Genomic DNA, 25,361 nt, shown 5'->3' on the forward strand with positions numbered 1-25,361 from the left:
TGAGAACTCTCCAAACTGCTTTCCACAGTGCTAATTTACATTCCCACCAACAATGTATAAACATTCCCTTTCCTCTGCAGCCTCACCAGCATCTGTAGTTTTTTGACGTTTTAGTAACAGCCATTCTGATTGGTGTGAGATGGTATCTCATTGTGGTTTTGATTTGCATTCCTCTGATAATTAATAATATCAAGCATTTTTTATATGTTTGTTGGCTGCTTGTACAAATTCTTTTGAGAAGTGTTTGTTCATGTCTTTTGTCCACTTTTAATAGGGCTATTGTTTTTTGCGTGTTCAATTGTTTAAGTTACTCATAGATTTTGAATATTAGAGCTTTGTTGGGTGCAGTTTGTGAATATTTTCTCCCATTTTGTAAGTTGTCTATTTACTCTGTTTATAGTTTCTTTTGCTATGCAGAAGCTCTTTTTTTTGGATATGGAGTCTCACTCTGTCTCCCAGGCTGAAGTGCAGTGGCACAATCTTGGCTCACTGCAACCTCCGCCTCCCGGGTTCAAGCAATTCTCCTTCCTCAGCCTCCCAAGTAGCTGGGATTACAGGTGCATGCCACCATGCCCAACTAATTTTTTGTATTTTTAGTAGAGATGGGTTTTCACCGTGTTAGCCAAGATGGTCTCGATCTCCTGGCCTCATGATCTGCCTGCCTTGGGCTCTCAAAGTGCTGGGATTACAGGTGTGAACCACTAAGCCTGGCCCAGAAGCTCTTTAGTTAATTGGTCCCACTTGTCAATTTTCGTTTTTGTTGCAATTGCTTTTGAGGATTTAATAATAAATTATTTCCCAATGCTGATGTCCAGAATGGTGTTTACTAAATTTTCTTCTAGGATTGTCATAGGCTGACATCTTATATTTCAATCTTTAATCCATCATGAGTTAATTTTTGTATATGAAAAGGTAGGGGTCTAGTTTCATTCTTCTGCATCTAGCTAGTCAGCTATTCCAGCACCACTTATTGAACACGGAGTCCTTTCCCCATTACTTACTTTTGTTGACTTTGTCAAAGATCAGATGGCTGTAGATGTCTGGTTTTATTTCTGGGGAGAGCCACTGTTTCCTTTCTTCAAAGTTTTTTAATGAAACCCTTCATGAATTTGCATGTCATCTTTGCACAGGGGCCTTGCTAATCTTCTTAATATATATGCTGCTGAAGTGAGCACAGAACCACTCTTTTCTATTCTAGATCTAGACCAATGCCTCTCTCACATTTATGTGCATGTGAATGAATTGGGAATTTTGTTAAAATGCAGATTCTGATTCAGTGTATCTGAAGTAGGACCTGAGCTTCTGCATTTCCAGTATGCTTTCAATACACTCCCAGTGTGCTCTCCAAGGACCGGACTTTGAGTACAAAGTGTCTATATCAGTGCTGTCTGGTATAACATTTTTTTTTTTTGAAACAGAGTTTCGCTCTTGTTGCCCAGGCTGGAGTGCAATGGCACGATCTTGGCTCACTGCAACCTTCACCTCCCAGGTTCAAGCAATTCTCCTGCCTCAGCCTCCCAAATAGCTAGGATTACAGGCATGTGTCACCACGCCCAGCTAATTTTTTTATATTTTTAGTAGACAAGGTTTCTCCATTTTGGTCAGGCTGGTCTCAAACTCCCAACCTCAGGTGATCCTCCAATCTCAGCCTCCCAAAGTGCTGGGATTATAGAGATGAGCCATTATGCCCGGCCAAACTTTTTATGATAATGGAAATGTTCTATACCTCTACTGCCCAATATGAAAGCCACTAGCCACATCTAGTTACTAAACACTTGTCTTGTTTAGTAACTTGTCTTGTTTAGAAATGCGGCTTGTTTGAGGGGAATTAAATTTTAAATTGTTATTTCCTTTTAATTTTTTTTTTTTTAATAGAGACAGGGTTTCCCTATGTTGCCTAGGCTCGTAACTCCTGGGCTCAAGGGATCCTCTTGCCTTGGTCTTCCAAAGGGCTAGAATTACAGGCATGAGCCACCACACTCAGCCAAGAACTAAATTTTTAAATGCCATTTAATTTAAATAAACAAATAGCTACATGTATTATATAGCACAGGTCATTAATTTCCTGTTTCTAGTCTTAAGTGCCATGTTTTGCAAAGCTTTTAGGGCTCTCAATTTTTGTTCATCTTGAAATATCCATAATTTGATAGGACTGGTGGTGTTCCCTATGCAAGACTGTGTGTGCTCAGCAGTATATTAGGAGCCACTGGAGAGCATAAAATAAATAGATTGCAGGGTCTTTGCCCCTGAGAAACTTCCTGTTTATTAACCAGCTCTCATTGTGTTTTCTTCCAGTTTCTGCCAAGCCTGAAAGTGTTCAATGTTAAAGGGTGGGGGGAGGAGGAAATTAAGCAATAATTAGGAGAGATGATGCTTGGCAGGGGCTTTTTTATCTCAAGGCTACCAGATTTTGTTCGTGGAATTTGAGAACATGAGTGATTTGCATATGTTGCATAAATTTGCATCTTGTATTCAAGAGACCTGACTCCAAGTCTATGAAGTACAATTTAATTAATTAGTGGAACCTACTATAGTTGTATTCAGAACAGAATTCAGGGCCTAATACACATGAAATTGCTAGCTGTTGACAGCAATTCAGGAGATCCCAGACCAGGTCAGGAGACAAAAAAAAAGAACAGAGCAGAAGATTCTTCTGATAGTTAACAGGGAAGAAAAGGTACCAGGACCTTTGTTATCATCCCTGACCTCTGCCTTCTGTGCACTTCCAGCCTTTGTATATAGGGTCATTCATTTCTCACAAATGGCACTATGTAAAATGAAGTTGCATCAAAAAATAGAATTAGACCTTTTGTGCGCACTATTGTTAATTTCCTTATCTTTGGCATGCCCATGCTTCCTGCCTTGCTTCTCTACCTACAGCTGAACTCTGCATAAGTGTTAGCAGATAGTTTAAAAAAGGAAAGATAGAGTGAAAAAGAGGATGTCTAAATAAGAGAAGTGAAGAGTCAGGTCAGTTTTTCTGTCCTCCCTTTCCTTCTCTTTCTTCTCTCTTCTACTAAGCACCTACTCAATGTCTTTGCCAGGTCTGTGCTAGGTCTGGGGGATACAAAGTTAAAGCAATACAGGCTCCTTGTCTCAAAGGAGCTCCTCACTGCAGCAGGGGAGACGGACATATGAACAGCAACTACCATGCTGTGCATAAAAACGAAACAATAAAGGTATGTCCTAGGAAGGAGGCCCAGAGGAGAGAGAGATGCCTCTGCTCATGTGGAGGGGTAGAGGGAAAGTTTTCATACAGGAAGAAAGGGAAAGGACTTGAAGAAAGAGAAGGTCTGTGGTGGGGCAGAGAACGGCATGTGCAGAAACAGCAAGATGTGTTTAGCACGCAGTAAAGTATCACTAAACGTGACGGGGAGGAGGGAGTTCGAGAAGAGGTGCAAAATCCAGACCAGCATATAAATGCCTTACTAACTTGCTTTCAAGAGCCAAGGGAATGGAACTAACTTAGAGTACTTTAGACCACCTTACCCAGGAATGAAAACACGGCACCGACCCCAGCAGCAGGGCTGAAGAATCTTTCCCTTAGGAGCTAAGTCATTCCTTCCTAGCACCTCTTGAGCGATGTTAGCTGTAGATCTGGCCTTAACATTTCCTACTTGTGCCCCTTTCTAGGAGAACTTGAGTTCTATTATGACTCAAGTTGACTAGAAATAAGTACCTGTATAATATATGCTCTGTTTGTTGTCTATAACCAAATATATCCCCTGACTGCTGGGCAGTCTGCAGAGGCCAGGTGGAGCTGAAGCGTCCATCCTGAAATGGTCGTTTTCACCACATGAATGATTCCCCTGGTTCTCTCGCCTCCCCCTCATTTTGGTATTTACTCCTTTCTTTCTTTTCTTTCTTTCTTTTTTGAGACAGAGTCTTCCTCTGTTGCCAGCCTGGAGTGCAATGGTGCAATCCCAGCTCACTGCAACCTCCACCTCCCGGGTTCAAGCAATCCTCCTGCCTCGGCCTCCCATGTAGCTGGGACTACAAGTGTGGCCACCACACCCAGCTAATTTTTGTATTTTTAGTAGAGGTAGGGTTTCACCATGTTGGCCAGGATGGTCTCAATCTCCTGACCTTGTGATCCGCCTGCCTCAGCCTCTCAAAGTGTTGAGATTACAGGCGTGGGCCACCGCTCCTGGACTTACTCTTTCTTTCTTTTCAGAAACTCAGAACCAAATATGGCAACTGCCTGTACCCCCAGAGATACTAAAAACTCACCTGCTCCCCCAGCACCTCCATGGCCAAATCTGGGAGCCAAAGAGCTACCCTCTCACTGCAAAGCTAGTGGGATGGCATAAGGATAGAGACTGTGTCTCGTGCTTCCTCCTACCACACCCATGCAACTCTATACTCCGTGGGAGAACTGGCTGCCATATTTCATTGATCTACTACCAAACGTTTTAGAAAAATTAAAAGCACAGAGTATACAATCACTAATTCCTACCCGCTCCTCAGCTTCAGAAATACAACATTTCAAATTCAACTGATGTGCTTTTGTTTCCCTCGTTAATTACCTTCCTTTCCTTCCTCTCAAGAAGTGATCATTCTGAATGTGGTATTTATTATACCAAATACTTGGCTTTATATGATACTGTGGTATATTGTGGTAAGTATTTTAGTATTTATAAAAAAGTTAGGCCTCAAAATGCTATCAGCAACCAACCCTGTTAGTTTCTTGTGTGAGAAGCCTTCGGAATTGTGTGGTCATGCCCCTCTGGACCCTGTAGCTGTATCATAATGAAAAGATAGCTTTTGGCAAGATTTTCTTATGCTGTTGTTTCATATTTTCTCTTTATTCTTGTGTAGTCTATGAATATGGTGCTATCCTGTCATTTGGTTGTGGTAATATATGTAACTGTGGGAGACAGACTGATGTGAGTGCAGTTCTTAAACTTAAAAAGCTCTGGACATTCCATGTGTGGTGTTTAAGGTATTAGGAACAGCCCTACAAACAGGGGTTAATGTATTGAATATTCTTCCTGCTAAGCCCACCTTGTGATGGTGGTTGCTTAGGGATCTTGGAGTGAAAGGAATGGCTAATAGTTCAATAATAGTCCTATAATATTCATCATCCATGAGCAGTTAGTAACGAATGGCTGCAAAGCCAGAGTTAGGCTACTAACAAGGAATTTATATAGATGTGCCATGTCTAGCCTGTGTTCTGGAACTATAGAGATGAATAAGGTATGGTCCATTCTCTCTGGAGGCTCATAATTGAATAGGGAGCATTAATAAGTAAATGATTGCAATTCAGTGTGGCAAATGCTAAAATATATGTATGTAGCAGCTATAATAAGAACAGACTAATAGGGAGAGTCAGCAAGTATGGTCAAAACCCAAAGAAAGTCAGGTATATGATACGTGTATATTTGGTATACGCATGTAAACTTTAACTATGAGGTAATAATCTCTGGTCTGTCGTTATTACCTCTGTGGATTGGGCAAGTTACCTAAAATACTCAGCCTGTTCTGTGAAATGATGATAATATCTAGCACGTTGATATAGGGATTAAATGAGATAACCTAAAAAATGTTATCCAGTGATATCATGGTAAATGTTTAACAACAGGTTCTCTAGGGGGAAAAGAAAAACTTGATTTAAAGCATCTGCCAATTTCCATGCTATATATACATACTCCCACCATGGCCAAATTCAAATGACCACATTGTGTCAGTGAACAAGAAGTTAGGAAGAGATGACCCTAATACATGTGAGCCAGCTCTGGCACCCCACAGATTTATTATGTTCTATGTTCTTCATTAATTTGACTTTTTTCCTCAATATTATTACATTTGAGATTTATTCATGTTGATATATGTAGGTCTAGGTTGTTTTTTGTTTTTTTTTCACTTCTACTGCTATGTAGGGTTGATTGTATAAAGACACTAAAATTTATTTTTCCTGCCAGGCACAGAGGCTCATGCCTGTAATCTCAGTGCTTTGGGAGGCTGTAAGAGAAGGATCACTTGCACCCAGGAGTGTAAGACTAGTTCGGGCAATGTAGCAAGACCCCTTCTCTACAAAAAACAGTTTAACAATGAGTGGGGTATGGTGGTACACACCTGGAGTCTAGCTACTCTGAAGGCTAGCCAGGATGATTACTGGAGCCTAGAAGTTTGAAGCTGCAGTGAGCTAAAATCACACCACTGCACCTCCAGCCTGGGCAACACAGCGAGGCCCTGTCTTAGAAAAAAATAATTAAATAATTTGTTCCCCCCGCCTCTTTTTTTGGATGGATATTTAGGTTGCTTTCGATTTGGGGGCTCTGGAAAATAATGCTGTAAAAATCATTTTGAATGTACTTCATGGTGCACCAGTGCTAAAGATTTCGCAAAATCAGGGTAGAATTCATGGGTTTTGGACATACATGTTCCAACATGTGACTAGATTTTGCCAGATTTTCCTCCTAGGGAGCTGTGATTATGTATTTTCCCACTAATTGTGTATAAGTGTTTCCATTACCTTCATTTTCTCCTGTTCTTAGTTTTGACAGATGTTATAAACTGAATTGTGTCTTTCCAAAATTTATATATCAAGTCCCAATCCCCAGTGTGACTGTATCTGGAGATACAGCCTTTATGGAGGTAATTAAATTTAAATGAGGCCATAAGGGTGGGGCTTTAATCCTATATAATTGATATCCTTATAAAAAAGAGGAAGAGACACCAGAGCTCCCCCAACTCCACCCACCTCCCCTCCTTCCCCACTGTGTGTGCATAAAGGAAAGGCCGTATAGGGACACAGTGAGAAGCCAGCCATCTTCAAGCCAAGAAGGGAGCACTTACTAGAACCCAAATTTGCCAGAACCTTGATCTTGGACTTCTAGCTGCCAGACTGTGAGAAAATAAATGTCTCTTGTTTAAGCCACCCAGTCTATGAGATTTTTGTCATGGCACCCTGAGCAGGTTAATGCAGCAGACTTTTACAATTTTGCCTTTAAACAGATGTAGTTTTTATTTTAATTTTAGAAACTCTATTTCCTCTTAAGCCTCAACTCTTATCTAGTTTAAACAAACTCCCAAACTGACCTCTTCCTTTATAACCCACCTAATTTACTTATTCCCAATTTAAATTTACTTCTTTTGAAATTGCTCCATTCAGGCTGATTTTCTCAGATTCCCCTAACGCTCATTCTTATCTCTGGACCTTCATTAAAGCAGCTCTACTTGCCCAGAATACCCTACCATTTTCCCTGAACATATCAAAATCCTACCCATTTTTAAAATACAGAACTCAAATCCCATTCCCTAAGAGTTAGGGCCCCTCTGGGTCAAACGAAAGAAAATCCAAACCAAACTGCTGATGGCACAAAAAAGAAATCTGCTTTCATGAAAAACAGAACAGCTTGCTTCAGCGATGCCGGGGACCCAGACAGTGCTATTTGGTCCCTCTTCTCACGTCTAGTCTCACTTTACCCTGCACTGGATTTATTCTCCCCTTCTATAGTCATCATGCCTCCATACTGAAGGACCAGCACAGAAAGCTCCATACTTACAACATCTTATGCAATACCCACAAAAGACTTCCTCTCTCCCATCCTCCATTTATAATATCCTGGCTTCGGGGTTGGGGTGGGGCAGTTTTCATTGGCCTGATTTGGATCACATGCCATTTATTGTTCATCTAGAATGGCGGGGTACAGCTAAACCCAGGATATATGCCTCCATCTGTAGCCAGGCAGGTACAGTATTATGACTGTCAAACCCATTAAAACCACATGGAGTGTGGACAATCAAATCCCCTTGCTATAATCTGAATGTTTGTGTCTTCCTAAAATCCTTTTTTTTTTTTCTTTTTTTGAGACGGAGTCTAGCTCTGTTGCCCAGGCTGGAGTGCAGTGGCACAATCTCGGCTTATTACAACCTCTGCCTCCCGGGTTCAAGCGATTCTCAATGCCTCAGCCTCCCAAGTAGCTGGGACTACAGGTGTATGCCACCATGCCTGGCTAATATTTTTTATTAGTAGTAGAGATGGGGTTTCACCATGTTGGCCAGGATTGTCTCAATCTCCTGACCTCGTGATCAGCCTGCCTTGGCCTCCCAAAGTGCTGGAATTACAGGTGCGAGCCACGTGCCCAGCCCCCTAAAATTCTTATGTTGAAACCTAATCCAGGCCCAGACTCAGTGGTGACTCACACCTATAATCCCAGCACTTTGGGAGGCTGAGGTGGGAGGATCACGTGAGATCAGGAGTTCAACACCAGCCTGGCCAACATGGCGAAATCCCATCTCTACTAAAAATACAACAATTAGCCAGGCTTTGTGTCTGCCACCTGTAATCCTAGCTACTCAGGATGCTGAGGCAGGAGAATCGTTTGACCCTGGGAGGCAGAGGTTGCAGTGAGCCAAGATCCTGCCACTGCACTCCAGCCTGGACAACAGAGCAAGACTCCATCTCTAAAGAAAAAAAAAAAGAGAGAGAAAAATTAAAAAAAAAAAAAAAAAAGATACCGAATCCCCAACATGATAGTATTAAGAGGTGGGGCATTTAAGAAAAGGTGCAGGTGAATCATCTTCTTGAGCCTTGGAGTTTGAGACCAGCCCAACACTGCAAAACCGTTTCTTTTTTGTTTGTTTGCTTTTCTTCTTTTTTGAGACAGAATCTCACTCTGTTGCTCAGGCTGGAGTAAAGTGGCAGCATCTCAGCTCGCTGCAACCTCCACCTCCTGGGTTCAAGTGATTCTTGTGACTCCACCTCCTGGGTTCAAGTGAATCTCGTGACTCCACCTCCTGAGTAGTTGGGATTACAGACATGTGCCATCATGCCTGGCTAATTTTTGTGTTTTTAGTAGAGATGGGGTTTCATTATGTTGGCCAGTCTTGACTCCTGGCCTCAAGTGATCAACGTGACTTGGCTTTCCAAAGTGCTGGGATTACAGGTGTGACACACTGTGCCTGGCCGCAAAACCCCATTTCTACAGAAAATTCAGAAATTAGCTAGGCATAGTGGTTTGTGCCTGTAGTCCCAGCTACTGGGGAGGCTGAGGAAGGAAGATTGTTTGAGCCCAGGAGGTCAGGCCTGCAGGGATCTGTGATTGTGCCACTGCACTTAAACAGACATCATGCACTCACCAGGCACCTAATCTACTGGTGCCTTAATCTTAGACCTCCCAGCCTCTAAAACTGTAAGAAATAAATTTCTGTTGATTATTAATTTTCCTGTCCAAAGTGTTTTTTTATCGCAGAATGGACCAAGACACCCCTAAAGAAGGGATCCTTGACAGACACAAACAACAGAATCTATAACATGCATTATTTATGAAGCTACCCCTATTTCTCCAGCCCTTACAGCTCCTCTTTACTTTTGAATTGTTATTGTATCTAGAGCGTCTTTCACTTAATTATCAAAGTGTCTTTTGCTTTGTGCGAAATCATAATCTTCTTAATATGAGGAATTAATACACTTATCATGTATCTTTCACAGTTTTGTTTTTTGAGACAGAATATCACTTTGTTGCTCAGGCTGGAGCGCAGTGGCGCGATCTCAGCTCAGTGCAACCTCTGTCTCCCAGGTTCAAGTGATTCTTGTGCCCCAGCCTCCTGAGTAGTCGAGACTGCAGTCACCCGCCACCAAACCTGGCTAATTTTTTATTTTTTAGTAGAGATGGGGTTTTGCCATGTCGGCCAGGCTGGTTTTGAACTCCTGACCTCAAGTAATCCGCCTTTGGCCTCCCAAAGTGTTGGGAATACAGACATAAACCACCATGCCTGACCATCTTAACAGTCCTTAACAGAGACTGAGTATGTATCAGGCATCCAATAAATGCTAATTCTCAGAACCTGTGGCCTGCTATTTCTAATGAAGCAGATCTTTAAAATTCTCTTCTATTGACTTAGCTGTAGTTTTATCTGAAATTTGAATTTTGAAGCTATGATACAGTTTTGGAGCTAACATGGCCAGAAATGCATATGGTGCCTAGCAGTTTAGAAAACACTCTCACAAGGCCGGGCACTGTTCAGGCCTGTAATCTCAGCATTTTGGGAGGCCGAGGAGGGCAGATCAAGAGTTCAGGAGTTTAAGACCAGCCTGATCAATATGATGAAACCCCGTTTCTGCTAAAAATACAAAAATTAGCCAGGTGTGGTGGCAGGTACCTATAGTTCCAGCTATTTAGGAGGCTGAGGCAGGAGAATTGCTTGAACCTGGAAGGCAGGGGTTGCAGTGAGCCGAGATCACACTACTGCACTCCAGCCGGGGCAACAGAGCAAGACTCCGTCTCAAAAAAAAGAAAAGAATCTCACATTCTATGATCTTCACAAGCAGACAGAAGGCAAGTTCTGCCCTGCAGGAAGCTGAGATTTAGTCATCCATGTGGGTAATTGTTTTGCCCAAAGTAGACTGGCTGGTGAGTGGCAGCAACAGATAAGCCACAGTTTGACTGGGCCTTGGGAAAAATTTGCCTTTTGTCACAGCCCTGGTGTTCTGGGAGGTGTGATGAGAGACTTCCAGAAACATTGCTCTGGGAGGCTGTCTTCAAGAAGCTCTGATTGCCTCTCCATCCTGTGAGGTTCCATGAATGAATCAGCCCATGGAAACTCTACCTACATTTGGACACTCACTGTCTGGAACATGTGTTTGGAGCCTGGAACCAAAGCATCTCTGTGGCCCCAAATGTTACTGAGGAGAGATTCAGCCCACATCTAAATGCCAGATGATAGAAGCAAGTGGCCAAGCAGAGCAGGCATTTTTGCCAAGTTGGAATGGGAGTGAGTGTGACTAAGCCAATGGGACTAGAGGTGGCAAACAATTCGTGTCTAGTTGGAATCAAGCACTGTGTTGGTGATAACACTTCCAGAACGAGCAAGGGTGACCATAAACTTGCGTTCCAAGGCACCCTGTAAAGGAATGAGCTGTATATGCTCATGTTATTTAACATAGATTCATCAATGAGGCCCATCTTTTACCATCAGCTAGAACAGCAATGTCGACAGTGGCATTACCAGGCTTCCCCTGCCTGCTGCTAGCCCAGCAGAAGCTTGTAAAGGCAGAACTTTCAGGCCCAGACGTCTTGTTTCTGTTGCTTTTGCCAGAAGAGAGCTGCTCCAGAGGGGGTTTGCATTGTGTTATAATCACATGGTTTGCAAAATGATAGTTAAGAGTCTGTTAGCATTTCCACCCCAAACCTCATATTTTCAGCTGCTCAGAGTGACTCAAATATAAGAATTCTCTTTAGGCTGAAATTTGGCACACAGGGTCTCAGGCCCAGCTGGGGAGCAATTTCAACCTTTCTTGGGACCGGATTTCAATAACATCCATTTGGCTGTTTTTGAATAACAGCAGAAGTACAACAGAATAGAAGTTAGCATTTTTATAGCAAAATGTTGCCATTGTGTGACTTGGTGGTGAGGGGTGGGGGGGACCCACCCTAGCAACTCCCAATAAACCCTGGCAGGTGATTAGCCTTTGAGTGGACTAAGCATGTATACTTTTCTTAAGTATACATTTAAAAACCCAACTGCTAGTCTGTTGTTCAGAACGGAGGAGAGATTTTGTTTAATAACATATTGTGTTTTTGAAAAGCAGCGTTGACTTAGGAACAATGACACATACCAGTGGATACTGAATTTCTACTACACCCACTCCTTGGTGCAACTGGGGCAGTGGCAAATTGTAGGATGCAACTGCATTCCCGAATGTAAAGGAAAAAACTTCAAGGGGGCAGGAGAAAGGGAAGGGAGGGTAGTGCCTTGACTGCAAAGATGGTAAGAGGAATATTCTTGATGACCTAAGATCTCAGATCTGGTCCTTCCTTCTGGAAGGAAGATGACATCAGAGCTCAGTTCCTCTTCTGCACCTCCCTATTCACTAATGACAATCCATCAAATTACAAATGACAGATTCCAAAAAGGCAAAATGATACCAAGCTTGCTTTTTTTAATGAAATATTCCAGGGGAAAAAAAGCATAGAGAATAATAAAACACAAACTCATGTGCCCCCCACTCAGTTTATGAAGTAAAACATTGCAAACATAGGCCAGGTACAGTGGCTCATGCCTGTAATCCCAGCACTTTGGGAGGCCAAGGCAGGTGGATCCCTTGAGCCCAGGCATTTGAGACCAGCATGGGCAACATGGTGAAACTCTGTCTCTACTAAAAAATAAAAAAATTAGCCAGCTGGCAGCATGTGCCTTTAATCCCAGCTATTTAGGAGGTGGAGGTAGGAGGATTGCTTGAGCCTGGGAGGCAGAGGTTGCAGTGAGCTGAGATCGAGCCAGTGCACTCTAGCCCGGGTGAAAAAGTGAGACCTTGTCTCAAAAAAAAAAAAAAAAAGCAAATACAATCAAAGTCCTTTCTGTGTATTTGTCAGCATTCTTGATGATTTCCTTGTTTGTTTGTTTTCAGTCAGAGTCGTGCTCCGTCACCCAAACTGGAGTGCAGTGGTGCGATCTCGGCTTACTGCAACCTCTTCCTCCCAGGTTCGAGTGATTCTCCTGCCTCAACCTTCTGAGTAGCTGGGATTACAGGTGTGTGCCATCATGCCAGGTAATTTTTGTATTTTTAGTAGAGGTAGGGTTTCATCATCATGGCCAGGCTGGTCTCGAACTCCTGACCTCAGGTGATCCCCTCACCTCCACCTCTCAAAGTGCTGGGATTACAGGCCTGAGCCACCATGCCCAGCAATTTCCTTGTTTCTTAATATGAAGATTTATTATTGTTCTCTTTATATAGGATGTTATATCTACAGTTCGTATTTCATGGGAGTAATTATGTATGATTCCTCCTCCTCTTCTTTTTACATTCTTCAGATTTATAGAAATTCTGTTTAAATTTATGCCTTTTCTTTCCAGAAGGTCCCAGATTCCACTGAATGGTAATCTGCATTAGCAGGGTTGGCAATGTGAGACTCAAAAGTACCTTTCCTGGTTAAAGTCAAATGAAGACAATTTTCCTCAACCTCTGCTAAAATGACACCCCAACATACCTTAAGAATTTTCTGGCTGTTACATTATAGGGATTCATACCTACAGTCTCTAAATTCTAGACTTCATATACTTTCTGCTACATCAAAGTGGCTTTTCTGCAGTTTACGAGACTGCCCTCCCTCCGCCTGCCCCGTAGAACCATCAGCTCTATCCCTTCTGTGCTGATCACCAACTTAGCAAGTAGAAACCTTGCTTTCTACTTGCATATAGTTAGATATATAGTTGATATAGCTAACTATAAATAAAGTGGTTTTTATCAACTTAGCCAATTCACAGTTTGGAGATACATTGGTTCCAGTGCAGCAGGCTGTAGAAGTTATGGTGGTTTCCTCTCTAGAAGCTATCCCCACCTAGTCTTAGTTCATAGAACCCCTGATTTTGTTCAGGCATCAGGTAGCCATGTGCATCAGGAAGGCTGGGCCCTTCTCCAGCCCCAGAGCCCCAAAATCAGCACTGTATCTCAGTTAAGAGTCTGGTCTCATGATTCCTTCATAGGTACTTGTGTGATCTTAGGTAAGTGACTAAAACTTTACGTGTCTTGGTTCAATTCCTCGTCAGAGATTGTTAAAGCTGACTTGCTAGGGTTGGCAGAGTTAAAACAAAAATCTGGGAACTTGTTAATGCCGCTGAGTCACTGAATTAACCAACCATAGAATATAAGCTCCCCGAAGCCAGAGATTATTGTCTGCTTTATTCACTCACATTACCAGCACCAAAAATAGTGCGTGGCACTTAGTAGGTGCTCAACATGTACTGGTTAAATTGCATTGACTTGCATCTTGGACTCACTAAATTTTGGGCAAGACTTTTTGTGATGTGACATAATAAATACCCAGCCCAAAGCATCTTGATACATAAATACCATTTGTCTAGACAGTACCATTCTTTCCTAGGAATTGTCCCCTCCACACAGTTACAAATGTGGAAGTGATGGGATCTGAGTTAATACATTGTGACCCAGTGGCTACCATTAATTCATTCAAGGTGGCTAACTGACCAAAATAGGATCAATTTTAGCCCTTTCCCAGGAGTTTGGAATTAGACTAAGACTCATATCAGTCTTGTAGCTGTTTGAAAAGGAAAAAACATAAAGATGTGGCCTGTTGGCAGTTGCGTTTCCCACGTGCACTCATGAGCACTACAGCAGGTTAGCTGACAGCAAGCAAAGAAGGAAGCTGACTGGCAAAACAAAGACAAAAGATGGACAGAGAGTGTCTGTGATATGTAAGTGTGGTTCAGTGCGACCCACCTACATTCCCAGTCTGGGAAACACCTGGATGATCTTAGGACAGTCTCTTTTCTCCTTAGGCTATTTTGAGTTAGGCTCCTGTTAATTGCAGAGAAAAGATCCTAAGAGGTTTTCTGTTGTTGTTGTTTTAATTATAGCTATGAATTCTGAGCAAACCTCACTTTACTTCCTCTAACATTATATGCGCCTATGAAAAGTAAACACTTAAAGAAAACTAGGGCTGGGTTCACACCTGTAATCCCAGTACTTTGGGAGGCCGAGGCAGGTGGATCACCAGGTCAAGAGAATGAGACAGCCTGGCCAACATGGCAAAACCCCATCTCTACTAAAAATACAAAAATTAACCGGCCAGGTTGGAAACGGATCAGGTCAAAATTCCCATGCTGATCAGTAGTGGGATCGTGCCTGTGAATAGCCACTGCACTCCAGCCTGGGCAACATAGTGAGACCCTCTCTCTTAAAAAAAATACAAAAATTATCTGGGTGTGGTGGCCTGTGCCTGTGGTCCCAGCTACTCAGGAGGCTGAGGCAGGAGAATCGCTTGAACCCTGGAGGCAGTGGTTGCAGTGAGCTGAGATTATGCCACTGCACTCCAGCCTGGTGACAGAACCAGACTCCATCTCAAAAAAAAAAGAAAAGAAAAACACTGAAGGACAAATGTAACCCAAAACATAACCATAAAACCTCTGGAAACTTAAATGAGAAACAAACTCTGATTACAGTTGTCTCAAGTCTGCTTTTAAGCCATCCTCTGCAACCCTTCCAATCCGTCCTCTTCTTTTGTCCATGCAGACGTGGTGACCAATGACATTCTTCAGTGTTTACAATGGTGTGCTCCACTACCATCCCCTGGTTTGTCCATGTTACAAACTCAATAACTGGAAACCCTTTCTATTCTAGCTGTTTAGTACATAACGACTCCTCAAGTTCTCTCTTCTCATCAGATTTAAATGACTTCACGGTTTTGCTTTCATTTTTCTCTGAGGTTTCAATGTACAATTCCAAGAACTAGCTATCTCTATCAACCTGAAATGGTGATTGGGTTCTGTGTTGATTATTTTTTACTAAACCACAGGGACCATCTGGTCTAAGGTTATGAGTCTGTTTGCCATTTATGCAGCTGCCTGCACATCTGTAGGTTCTGATGCATTCTTTTATTATTGTCTGCTTTCTATTGCATGCTGTCAAAGGCCTGGGGACTGCATCTGTTTGGATTTTGTCTGTAGGGCTCCGAACATAGAGCAGTGTGTGGTTGGGAACGCAGAAAACACTACTTTCAGCAAACTGGATTCATAAAGAGTCATGATGAATGGAAATGATGAGAGAGATTTGAGCCCAGGAATAGGGACTGGATTTCATATTTACCTCCTCGCTAACAATGATGATTTTAAATGTTCTCACTCTGAACAACCTTATCAATGCTTTGAGCTGAGACCCACTCACATAATGATTATTTCCTTGTAAGTACTTATTATTTAGTTGAGTTAGCTGTTTCAAAATGAAGTTTTTATACTGGTTTTTAGAATTGTTCATCATACATTTCTAACTCTTACACACATATTCTCTTAGTCTCTCTCTATACACACACACACACACACACACGTATTCACTTGAAAACTCAGGTTTTAAGGCTGGGTCTATACTTGGCCAACTTCTTCAAGGTCACTAATATTACTGCTTGCCTCTGCTGTGTGGGAGCCAGAGCATGAGTCATCGGGGTGAATAATGCCTCTGTAATACTACCAGATTGTGTTTGTCTCCACTTCAAAGCTCTTAGTTTTAACAGAATAGTATTTCTCCATCCCGCCCACCCAAACAGAAGTCTAGATGGCTGAGCGGCAACAGTTATATGAACAGTAAATAGTATCATTTCCATAGGATGGGCTACTCTGCACCCCACCCATAGTCCTCAAAACACCTGCAGGACCCTTTATAGAAGTTCTCAGGCAACATTCTAGTCAGGTTTTGTTGACTAGAGATTACAGCTCATCACCCCTGTTTTTCTTCTTTCCTTCCTTCCCTTTCCTTCCCTTCCTTCCTCCCTCCCTCCCTTTTCTTTCTATCCTTTTTTGGCCTCACGTAGGACTATGAATCTGCCATTTCTGATCTGTCTTCAGTGACTTTTTTGTTTTTCATAGTTCACTGCAACCTCGAACTCCTGGGCCCAAGCAATCCTCCCATCTCAGCCTCCCAAATAGCTTGGACTAGGTGTGCAGCATGCCGCCTGTCTTTCAGTTACTGCTCACCCCTTTAGTCCTTCACTTTCTTTTTCATTCACCAAAGACTTTATGACAGAGTTTGTCAAAAAAAAGAAAGCGAGGCAGTGAAAGGAAGAACAGAAACAAGGAAGCAAGCAGAGAAACAAGCAAGAGAAAGACCAGATGTGGTGGCTTATGCCTGCAAGCCCAGCACTTTGAGAGGCTTAGGCAGGCAGATCGCTTGAGCCCAGGAGTTCAAGACCAGCCTGGGCAATGTGGTGAAACCCCATCTCTACAAAAAAATACAAAAATTAGGTAGGCATGGTGTGCATGTAGTCCCAGCTACTCAGAAGGCTGAGGTGGGAGGATTGCTTGAGCCCGGGAGGTTGAGGCTGCGGTGGGCTATCATCATACCACTGCACTCCAGCCTAGATCAAAGAGCAAGACCTTCTCTCAAAATATTAAGAGGAATTTAGACCCAAAAATCGATTCCCATTTCCACAGCCTCCCCATGGCTTCTCTCACAAGAACACTTCATTTTAAAAGTCATGTGACTCTGGTGAAACCATACTGCAGAGTGGCCATGAAGGAAAAAATAATGGTGGAACTCCCATCATGGAGCACCTAATCACAGTGCCAGCTGGTTTACACACAGATTTTATTAACTTCCCGGAACTGAAGTAAGCCTTATTATCTTTTTTTCACCTGATTCAAGTGAGGTTCAGAGATATTGAGTAACTTGCCCAAGATCACAGCCATTAAGCAGAAAGGAGGAAAATAACACTGTATGGTGCTAAGATCCATGCTTTTTTAGGTGAGGGGAGGGGGTCTCAGTTGCTTGTTGAGAGAGGAGATATTAACCTGTCTAGACTTCCTAGTTTTTCCATGTCCTGCCTTTCTTGCTGCCAATTTATGGGATAACTTGAGAGTATAATTTTCTCTCATCATTCCTATGTCACTTCCTAAAGCATCTTCTCTTTTTTTTTTTAATTAAAAAAAAATGTTTAATAGAGACTGGCTTTTGCTGTGTTGGCCAGGCTGGTTTCGAACTTTTGGCCTCAAGTGATCCACCCACCTCAGCCTTCCAAAGTGCTGAGATTACAGGCATGAACCACTGCGCCTGGCCACATCTTCTCATTCTTGTCAATGGTATCTGGGTATATTTCCCTACACTCATAAATAACATATCTTAGAAATTTTGCCAGTCCTCATTCATGTCCTACATGTGTTAATCAAATGTATTCTAGGCCTAGGGTAATGGTATATAATCTATTATCCAAACCAGGACTTTTTTTTTTTTTTTTAGGTGGAGTCTTGCTCTGTCCCCTAGGCTGGAGTGCGGTGGTACAATCTGGCTTACTGCAGCCTCTACCTCCAGGGTTCCCACCTAAGCCTCCAGAGTAGCTGGGATTACAGGCACCTGCCATCATGCCTGGCTAAGTTTTGTATTTTTAGTAGAGACAGGGTTTCACCATGTTGGCCAGGCTGGTCTTGAACTCCTGACCTAAGGTGATCTGTCCCCGGCCTCCCAAAATATTGGGATTACAGGCAAAAGCCGCCGTGCCTGGCCTACTGGGACACTTTTGAGATGAAAAAGAGTGCTAGGCCGGGCGTGGTGGCTCACGCCTATAATCCCAGCACTTCGGAGGCCGAGGCGGGTGGATCAGGAGGTCAAGAGATCGAGACCATCCTGGTCAACAAGGTGAAACCCCGTCTCTACTAAAAATACAAAAATTAGCTGGGCATGGTGGTGCGCGCCTGTAGTCCCAGCTACTCGGGAGGCTGAGGCAAGAGAATTGCTTGAACCCAGGAGGCAGAGGTTGCGGTGAGCCGAGATCACGCCATTGCACTCCAGGCTGGGTAACAAGAGTGAAACTCCGCCTCAAGAAAAAAAAAAAAAGGGAAGAAAAAGAGTGCTATTAATAATTATGCTGGGCGTACTGGGATGTATGGCTACCCATTTAGAACAAACTATTATCAAGCTAATGTCTCCTATGGACAAGGAGGGTATGAATAGAATAGTCCAGCCTTAACTAGATACTATTCAAACCATGAGAACAGAGGTTGTCGGGGAGAGAGGCTAAATCCACAGATTCCAAGTTTTTTGTCTCACTAGCAGTTGTTGTAGTTCTGGTCCTGAGCGCGTGTGGTAAAAGAAGAAGGTAGCTGAAAACCACTCAGAATTAGAATGATCATTATCCCTGTTCCTTAAGGAAGCGGTGCTCCAACTTCAGTGTGCTTAAGAATTACCAGTGGTTTTTAAATAAAATGCAGATCCCTGAAATATATGCCTCAGAGATGCTGTAAATACAGTCTGAGATGGGCCCTGGAAACTGCATTTTAACATGCTCCTGTGAAGGTTTTGATCTAGTAATTTATCAATTATCCTGGGAAGAAAAACAATATTCTATGATAGAAAAATCCCTGCATACTCACTCTACAAAGACAGGCACAATTTCAGAAGATGTCCCTGTGGGACCCAATAACACAACTGTTTACAACACTGATATTTGTTCAAAGATACAGTCTGTATGACCTGAATCACTATTTGAATCAAACAATTCAAACCATATTAATCTTACAATTACTTTCAGCATAGATGCTTAGGGATTCCTAGACAAATATATATAATTTATCTTTACAGATATGGTATTTTATATATTCTTAGTATCTTTATGTCATATTCAAAGAAAAGAGAACAATATTTTCTGTGCTTTATGATAATCACAGTAATAATAGTTTTTGTGTATTAAACATTGCTCTGTGTCAGGCATTTATATACATTATCTTGAACATAAAAAGCCTTGAAGGTAAGTCAGTCAAGTGGGCTCTGTTTTATACAGGATGTACTACAGGCTCAGAGAAGCTAGGTGACTTGCCTGAAGCTTCACAGCTAGTAACCGGCAGAGCTGCCATTTAAAACTGGGTCACCTGCCTCACACTTGAAATATTTAGTGAACTCATAAGCGCCCTGTGAATACTGAAAAATACTGGTTGGAAGGCCACATTATGCAAGTAAGCTAGTATGACCTTTCTAGAATAATAATTCCTAGACAGAGAGAAGAACTGAATGGTGACTTTGAGACATGAAAAGGCATCTCTCTGAAATAAAAAGGCTAAAGAAAGCTGATGATCAGTTAACATTTGGGAAACTCTGAAGTACAGCTAACCATTTTCCAGGCTAGCCTTTGGATTTATTTCTCTTTTGTTGGCTGTGCTGCTGCTACGCTCTTTATTCATATTTTCAAGGCAACACAAGTAAAGCGAATGTTCTCTAATTGCGCTGCCTTCCTGCAGTAAGCCCGCTCCTCTCGAGCACCCAGGCTGCTTCCATACGCAGTTCGTTGTGGAAGGGCTGGTGGCAGCTGCAAGTTGGTGTGTGACACACTGAGTAGTCATATTTCTCTTCTCTGTGGCCCTCCAAAGCCCTTTCCAACATAACTTTTCCCCATCTGTTCTCGTTTGCACTGCATAATAGGGGACAGGTTTTGGAACTTGGGATTCAAAAAAACATTAAGAGAAAATAAAAATGAGATGGAATTTGAGTAGAAAGAAACTCACTGGCTTCCCTCACTCCCCACCCCCCTGACAACCCCCTCTCTTAGTTGCTGGGATCATTACCAGAATATTAAATCTATCAAGTTTTTACTCTCGTCTAGTTGGTTCTCTTTATGGGGTAGTGGGGAAACGTGAGAACATTAAAAAAATCTCTTTAAACTGTCTGCAATAAGATAAGCAGCAGGGCTGAGTCATTAGTAGGAACAGCATTGCCCAATACCTGACAAAGTTTTTTCACATTTGCTTAGAATCTCTAATAAGTTACATTAATTGTTTCCTGCCTCAGGTTCCTTCTCTATGAAAGGGATGCTTGAAGTGAATTTTAGGAATATTTAGAGACAGCGTTTTCCCGAGAGCTGTAAGCCCATCTCTGTTGTGTACATGGAATAATTTTGGAAATGATACAAACATTAAAAAATTTTAATAGTAATAACTTTCTTCTAATATACATTAGGAAGAAAACTGGCAATAACAAAATACACCCCTGATTTCACAATTATTTTTGTTTAGGAAGAGGCTAAACCGGGCATGTCAGTTTAAAAAGTGAACATATTTAAAGAAGAATATTCAGTAAATAATAAAAGTGAATACAGCAAAACAGAGTTCAAGCATGGCTGCTTAAAAAGCAAATATACCAAGGCAGTGGTTCTTCTATTCTTCCTTTATGTTTTGTGGAAAGCTTTATTGTAGGGCATGGGTCTCTGGTTCTCAGGGTTGGATTCATCATAATCCATGAGTCATGGTCAGCAATGTATATACCATCATTGTTGGTCTAGCAGTAGCAGCCCTCTTTGAGAATCTGATGAAAGTTATGGGTTTCCCTGGAAAAATGTATATTCCCATATACGGACAAACTTAAATAGAATTTCTGGGTTTTCAGGACTGTGTAGAGTACATCTGTGCACTTCTGGAAGTTTCAGGTACATTTGAGGTTGTGTCCACTTGCTTCTCTGCTTCCTTTTCTTTCTTTCTTTCTTTTTTTTTTATTTGAGACAGAGTTTCACTCTTGTTGTCCAGGCTGGAGTGCAATGGCACAATCGTGGCTCACTGCAGCCTCCACCTCCCAGGTTCAAGTGATTCTCCTGCCTCAGCCTCCTGAGTAGCTGGGATTACAGGCATGTGCCACCACACCCAGCTACTTTTTGTATTTTTAGTAGAGTGGAGTTTCACTATGTTGGTCAGGCTGCTCTCGAACTTCTGACTTTGTATCAATCTGCCTTGGCCTCCCAAAGTGCTGGGATTACAGGCGTGAGCCACCACACCTGGCCTGATTCTCTGCTTTCTTAAGCTCACAGACCAGCCAGCAGCTGAGCCTTTAAGCAACACCTACTACATTTCTGCTACAAACAGCATCTTCACTCACTGCAGGCACCACCCCAGCCTGCTGCCTGGGATCATGCAGATAGTACAGAAAATATCCATCCCCCAACCCACCTCTCCACTTTCACCTTTTCAAAAACAGAACTACTACAAAAATGTCAGTAGCCGGGACCAGTTGTTGTGTTTGCCCAGTTCACCTCCTTATCCAATGGGACCTGCTCCTCTTCACTCCAACAGCTGAACCTGTGAGCACTGCAATTTCTTTCTCACTTGTCCAGAGACAGGCACCTGTCCCAAGCCAGACTAATCACCATCTTTCCACTGCCCACATCAGAAGTTGGAAAGAGAGGTACATGACATGAAACTCAGTGGGGGTGCTTGTTTGTTAATTCTGCAGAGAAGAGCACTAGGTGCAGACAGGGGGTTCTATACATGCTTCTGATGACATTGATTTCTTCAGCATATGTCTTTGGTGCTGAAAATTTTTAAGTAATCACTTCCATAACTCTCCCACCATGATACTGCGCCCTGTTCTTCAAGTACCCAATTGAAGGGTGGTAATAATATTAATCAGAAAGATCATGGTAATGCCTGGCATCTACTGAACTTATCCCAGGCACAATGCCACCTCCACTGCATGCTACATGCATGCCTTCTCACTCATGAGGGAAGTAATATTATCTACTCCACTTTACAGAAAAGGACTCTGAGGTTAGGATGTCAGAAAGTGCTAGAACCAGATGGGCATGGTGGCATGTGCCTGTAGTCCCAGCTACTCACAAGGCTGAAGTGGGTGGATTGATTGAGCCTAGGAGTTCAAGCTAAGCCTGGGAAACATAGCGAGGCTCCATCTCTAAATAATTATGTATTATAAAGAAAGCATTAGAACTAGTATACAGAACCAGGACTGCCTAGCTCCAGACCCTACAACATTTTCTTCTTCTCAATTTTTGAATAGGTAATTGGTTCTTTTTTTTTTTTCCTGTTCAAACTAATGAAACATCTCACCCTGTCCTTTCCTTCCTTCTTGTTGTTCAAAGCCCCATCCATCTCTGAGGATTTGTGTCCAATCATACTACCCAACATAGACATATATCTCTTTTATTTAAATGATAGCATATGGTAGCATACAATCTATTTTCATGAACCTTGCAGGGTTTTTTCCCACTTACTGCTAATTGAGGAGCTCAGTTATATCGATACACTGAAAACATCCTTATTATTTTTAAAAAGCAGCTTCATAATGTTCCATTGTAAGAACATTTTCATAATTCACTGACTCAAAATCCTATCGATAGGCAGGTTGTTTTCAATCTTTTGCTTTTATATATAGTGCTGCAAAGAAAACCTTCTGCATCTGTCATTTCAGAATTGGGTGAGGATATGTGTAGGAAATATTCCTAGAATGAAATTCCAAGGTCAAAGTGTATGTGCATTTATAATTTTGCAAGAGAATGTCAAATTGCCTTCCATGGATCTTGTATCAACTTCCACTTTGACCACAATGTAGGAGTGTAACTTGCAGTATTCTTGTTGTGTTCAAGGTCATCTTCTACTCTCACGTTTAAAAGTTACATCCTCTCTAGAATGTCTTAAATTGCTTTACTAAAAAAAAAAAATCAAAGAGTTGGGCACGGTGGCTTGTGCCTGTAATCCAATACTTGGGAGGCTGAGATGAGAGGATCACTTGAGGCCAGGAGTTAAACACCAGCCTGGGCAACAGAGCAATGTCCTTCTCCAACTGTCTCTGTAAAAAACTCTAAAAAATAACAATAAAAAAACAATAGTCTTGTAATCAGTTTCTCCCTTGGCCCCATCCTGCAAGCACACACATACGGAATTTTTTCTGTTGTACATTTTTACCTACTTTGCTTAGAGCTCCTCCAACTTTGAAAGGAAGCTACGAGGACAAATGATTTAAGGGCTTGGGATTCTATCAGCAAGCCAGTCCTGCTTAACCACTCAAGGAACAGATACTTAATCTTTAAACTGTTACCACGACCCATCACCAACCCTCCCTCCATCAGCTCACTGTCAGGCATCTCCACCGCAAAGCCTCCAGCATTCCTGATAGTTTGGACCAATTACATCTTTGGGGCCCTGCCACTCCACTTATTATTCTTATTCTTTGGGAGGTTAATGACTTTGTGGAAATCTGAAACAGCCCCTCCTCAGGAAGTGGTAAAAGTCTCTTAGAATAACAGAAACAAGTCTTGAAAGAGCTCTTGAGTTCATCTGCATTTTAGGCCAATTAAAATCTCGAAAGAAACAATGATATGCATAAAAATTCAAGATTATATAATGGCAGTGGCCACAATCTCATAAATTTATATAGATACTGTCCCTTACAAACAATGAAAACATATCTAAAGGGGGAACAGAAGCATTCTCCACTCTCTCTCTTCTTCACAAATTCATGACCCTTTCCCTTCTTTAAGTCATTTTAGATATCAATTATTTAGCCAAGAAAAACCAGAAGCAGTATCTTCTTTGTACTCACGAGGCTTTGTCTTCACAGGAACTCAAGTTCAGTTCAGAAACTTTCAAACATGGTTTTAAAGGCTTTTGTGAGTCAACTGTTAGTGAATCACACAAAGGGGGCCTTTATTAATAAACATATTCTGTTCATTATAGAGAAATGAAAGCCTCAGAATAATTGGCCAAATGTTTAAAGAGAAAACAAAAACAATGTGGTAAACATATCAGGCCTTGATGAGCTGTCTAGGTAATTGGTTATTTCTGTGCACCTGGTTCCAAAGACAATATTTAATGTGTAATCTGTTTCATTTGCTTGGGGAAGTAAGTGTAACTCTACCCCCTGGATCACATCTGCATTAAAATGAGGGGAGGCAGAGTCTTGTTTCGGAGAGTGGAAATTTATGCACATGAGTTGTCTTTTACATGGAGACAGCAATTATACCCCTAGAAATGCAGTCTGTGGGAGAAAATGACATATTCAACACTGGAGAACAAAAGCCTAATGCTAAGAGGACATTAACAAGGTTGGGAACCCCCACCCAACAATTAACATGATCATTTACAAAATCTGCAATCTATAAAATTATTTTTAAAACATGTTTTTCAAAACAATGGGTTTTTTTCTCCCTTCTTTCTCAAAGAAGTAAAAAGATTCAGCAGCAACCATACAGAATCTATTAGCTACTCCACAATAACAAGTAATGTTTTAAAATCTCTTAAAATATATCTGGGGATTGAAACAAACACACACCAGGGAGTGGTAGGTGATCTCTGGTTTAACAGCCTTATAATGATGGAGGGGAAAAGTATGGCCAAGAATTTTTCATTTTTACGTGAGGAAGTTACTGCGTTTGAAAGCAACAATCAGAATTCTAGAACACAGACAAAAAAAAACAAACAGAGCACACGCAAAGAAAAGTTATTAGTTAAAAACTAAAAAAAAAAATAATTTGTTGATTTATTTTTTTAAGGTCAAAAAGGGCAAAGCTGGAACCATTTAAATGAATTTAAGTTTGTGCTTCTGCCTGTCTTCTCTGGAGACTTAAAGAAATGGACGAGGAAGGATTTGCTCTGTGTCCTCAATGCCTCTGTTCCCTTTCCACTTTTGTGCTTCCTGGGCACACAGAAAGGCTTTATTTCACACATCATACTTTATTTCATGTACTAATGGTACCACCAACAGAAAACCACATGCCCTGCTTAACCAAGATAGAATACTTGGGAGTCAATGAAAACTCCCATTTGTTTTTGAATGTTTCCAAGTTGATAATGCTTCACCTTGATTTTAGGTGCATGGGTATGAGCATATCCTTTGATTAGTCTTGCTACAAAATCTAAGTGACAGCACTATTACTTTTTATTGATTTACTCTGAGATTATTTATTTGGGTTCTTGGAAAACTTCAGTTTTTCTATCAATGTTGGTATATTTTCAGAAAGTAACAATGAAGGAGTGACTTCAATGGGTCAGGCTTTGGGGAAAAGCAAGCTGCAAATTCTAAATCCCAACTATCTTTTGGAGAATACTAGGTGTAAAGGTAAACAAACATGGAAGAAAGAGTTTGAAATATTTTTAATATATTCTGAACCACTATAGCACTAAAATCATAGATACTGTAATAT

The 25,361-nt window shown here is 41.7% G+C and overlaps 1 protein-coding gene and 1 pseudogene across 2 annotated transcripts in view; both read right to left on the bottom strand.

Moving 5' to 3' along the window:
- Window positions 1–25,361, bottom strand: part of LOC128932375 (uncharacterized) — a 58,536-nt gene that overhangs the window by 18,770 nt on the left and 14,405 nt on the right. The window lies entirely within an intron of this gene.
- On the bottom strand, window positions 1,086–1,185 carry LOC118154966 (U6 spliceosomal RNA; annotated as a pseudogene).

This window comes from Callithrix jacchus, chromosome 6 (assembly GCF_049354715.1).
Source record: "Callithrix jacchus isolate 240 chromosome 6, calJac240_pri, whole genome shotgun sequence".
In the NCBI taxonomy this organism is placed as follows: Eukaryota; Metazoa; Chordata; class Mammalia; order Primates; family Cebidae; genus Callithrix; species Callithrix jacchus.